Raw genomic sequence first — 3,835 nt, forward strand, 5'->3', positions numbered from 1 at the left:
GGAGTGGCCACTGCACTCCAGTCTGGGCGAAAGAGTGAGACTCCAACTCAAAAAAAAAAAGATCCTCAGCCTATTGATGTCTGCAAGGTTCCTCTTACCACGTGAGGTCAAATATTTGCAAGTTCTGGGGATGAGGACGTGGACATTGCTGGGGGCATTGTCGAGTCCATCCCCACGCGGGCCACCTCCCACGACTGAAACGCTCCAACAATTGCCTGTCGGTGTCGGGAGGGGAGGCCTTTCCCTGGCATGGATTCCAACTCACAGCCTCATTTCTGGGGTGAATGAGAGCTGTCTGTTGGGACAGAAACAACACTTGGGGACATTTCCCATGCATTTGTGGAGCAAAGAGATGAAGTGGCATGCCCAGAGGCTGTTGCAGTCCCCGGAAGGAGGAGAGACCCAGATGTTGATGGTTAAGAGACCAAGCACTGAGTCCCAACCCGAGTCACCAGAATGCCAGAGGCTTGGGGCCTCCGTCTATAAGACATAGGGGACCGTGTCCCTAGGATTCTCTTGTGAATCAACAGAGACAAGCGGGGTGCAGTGAAGGACCCCACCCGGGTACGATGATCCCGGCATCACTTGGGTTGAAATAGAAAGAACTGGTTGGTGTTACACCGTGTATAATGGAAAACCCAAATAATTAAGCTTTTAGACTTTAGTTTAAAAAGCAAAAACAGGGCCGGGCACAGTGGCTCATGCCTGTGATCCCTGCACTTTGGGAGGCTGAAGCGGGAGGACTCCTTGAGGCCAGAAGTTTGATACCAGCCTGGGCAACATAGTGAGACCCCATCTCTATGGAAATAAAAAATTAAACCCACAAACAAATGAAGGAGGACCCAAGAGCTCCCTCCCTCCCTCCGCACCTAATGGTGCTGGGCGCCTCTGCAGAACTAAGCCGGGGGCAGGATCGACTCCCGGGACTTGTGGGCCGGGTCCCAAACTACTGTGGGAAGTGGGTGGGATGGTCTCCCTCCAGGTAGAGGTTGCTTTGCTTCACCTGCCTCTTTTTAGCCATTCCTTTTGTTTTCTTTCCCCCAGATCCATCCAGTATGGTGAGCTCAGGCAGCTCAGGGAGAAATTCTGGCTTCAGGACCTACCAGCCCTGCATTCAAACCCCAGCCCTATCACGTACTAGCTCTGTGACGCTGGGCCAGTTACCGAACCTCTCTGATCTTCTGAGTTCTGAAGAGGACAATTGAGAACATGCTTGTTGAAGTTTCTGGGACACAGAAGGTGATCAGGGAGCGCTGGGTTTTTTCCCATCCTGTTGGGACGTATTTCCTTAACTCAGTGGCATCTCATGAGAGTTGAGCTCTGGTGGTCCAGGAATGAGTCCCATTAGAAGTGTTGAGAATACGTGTTCCTGACTCGGCTTTAATGCCATTATCCCTCCAAGCCTCAGTTTCCCCATCTCATCAGTCCAATGAGAACAAAAATATCACTCTGATGTCATAAGGATATGCAAGAAAATAGGGTAGTGACCTTTGGAAAATCAAGTATAACAGAAAGCCCACTATTGAAAAAAAAAAAAGAAAAAGAAAAGGCATTGGTTTCCAAAAGTTCTAGAAATGCATGTTAAACATTCTCTCTAAAGGCATTTGTTTTTCCAGGAAAAGAAAAAAAGAAGCATGAGGCTTTGAAGGATCAAGTCCAGTAATCTCCCTCGGTGTGCTGTCAAGCCCTGGATGTGAGCTGGACACTCACAGAGCCCTGGCCATCAGGACCCATCATTGACACACGTGCAGCCCAGCCTTGACCGCGGACGCCGGGCTGTCTTGGCACACAACCAACAGAGAAGCCCGCTGGCCAGGGCTTCCTGGGCTGTGAGCTTCCTGAGGGGAGGCGGGGAGGTCGGCTGACCTGGGAACAGTAGCTTCGACCGGCTCCGGGGGAGGCTGTGGGGAGGGGTCAGCTCCTAGGCGAGGTCTGTCCTTCAAGGTCAGCATGCCGCCACCACGGGGTCTGCCCTGACTACATAGCCTTGGAAAATCCTCCAGCACAGAACAAGAAAGGGAGGAGGGAACCCACCTTGCCCAGGGATGAGGCCGGGCCGGGCACCACTGGCCCGGGCGGAGGAGGAAGCCTGGACCGAGAGAGAGGCAGACAGCTGCCACCAAGCCATGGCGGGCGTGGGCGCACGGCCTCCTGGTGGTCGTGAGGGCCGGCTGAGGGCCACTCTCGGGATCTTGCGTGAACAGTGAGTGTGTTTCTCATGAGCCGTGGATGTCTCAGGGGAGGGAGAAGTTTAGGGTCTTCTGTTTGAGATTTCTATTTTTAATGGAAAAAATACTCCTACCCCCCACTGTCTGAGGATCCATTCGAAGTCAGCTGCGTTAACAGGAACGGACCCCAGAATAGGAACCAGCTGGAGAATCACATGGAGAAAGCAAGGGTCAAGCTGATTTATTTTCCTCTCTTCTCTCAACATGTTAGCAAAACAAGCAAGCAAAAGGGGAGGAGCTTTACGAACTTGTAGAAACAAAAATGAAAATGCCCGTGGAGTCGAGGGCGTCGGCCCTGCCCTTCCTTGCTCTTGGGGGCCGGGAAAGAGTGCGACAGTCGCACTGCAGGGGGAGAGGCTCTCGGCACCATCAGGAAAGTGGTGGCCGGGCCTGGTGTCCCTGCCCACGAAGACACGACTCGGCAGCGCAGGGCTGGGTCTGACCAAGGAAAGAAGTCACCCAGTCACCCAGCCATCCCAGAAGTGCCCCGGGCAGTCACTGACACGTCCCCCGTGATAGGGCTCGGAAGACTGTCCCTCCAAGTCCCACGTGGTAATGTGGGCCCCCGGGTTGGAGGCGGGGCCCGTGGGAGGGGCCGGGCCATGGGGGGATCCCTCGTGGGTGGCTGGGGGCTGCTGTGAGAATGCGTGAGTTTTCGCCCTGCTGCCTCAGGAGACAATTGCTTAAACTGCTTGAAAGAGCCTGGCACCCTCTGCCTGTCTCCTGCTTCCCCTCCCGCCATGTGACACGCCTGCTCCCTCCTGCCATGACTGCAGTTTCCTGAGGCCTCGCCAGGAGTCTAGTCGAGGCTGGTGCCACGTGGAACCGTGGTCCAAGATAAACCCCTCTTCTTTCTAAGTCACCCAGCCTCAGAGATTCCTTTACAGCAATGCGGGATGATGATACCCCGCCCCACCCCCCATCCGTGCCTCCCTTTTCAGATCCAAGCTGGTCCCCTAACCCCAGCAGCAAGCCCGGCCTGGGGTGGCCGTGGGCAGGTGCTGGTCGTTGCCTTCTGGGACTCCAGGAGACAGGAGCATGACCCTCGTAGCTTGCCGATTTTTGTGCGCTCCATCTGGCACTGGAGGGACTTCAGACTGTTTCAATTATCTGTGAATAAATTTCCCTCGGATCGTCAGGCTGTCGGGCGGCAGAAGTGGAAGATGTCTCCCGAGCCAGCAGAGCCTGCCAGACGCTGGGAGCTTGGCCCGAGGGTGGCTCTTCACAGCCAGGCCTCTGGCTTAGAGATCTGAAATGAGAACTCCGACAGCAGCCCTGTGAGTGTGGAGGGGCACACGCACCACGCTGGCCCAACTCCAGGCCGGAGCAGACGCGGCCACATCCAGGGAAGCGCACGGACCGTCAAAGCCCTGACAAGGCCTGCAATCGTCCTGCAATGGAAAAGACGGCAAACTTGGCCCCCGGGAGGAAAAACACACATTGGCGAAAGATTTACTACACGAAATGGGAGTAAACAGTACAAAGCTGTCTCGCGTTCACCATAAAATCCAAGGAAATGTGACCTTAAAGGGAGACCAAAGTGTGACGCAAAGACACCCACTGCGGGAAAGAGGGGGCAGAAGCAGCCGGGGAGCTCGTGTGTCCAG

This window comes from Carlito syrichta, unplaced genomic scaffold (assembly GCF_000164805.1).
Source record: "Carlito syrichta isolate Samal-C Ts95f unplaced genomic scaffold, Tarsius_syrichta-2.0.1 Scaffold307293, whole genome shotgun sequence".
NCBI lineage: Eukaryota > Metazoa > Chordata > Mammalia > Primates > Tarsiidae > Carlito > Carlito syrichta.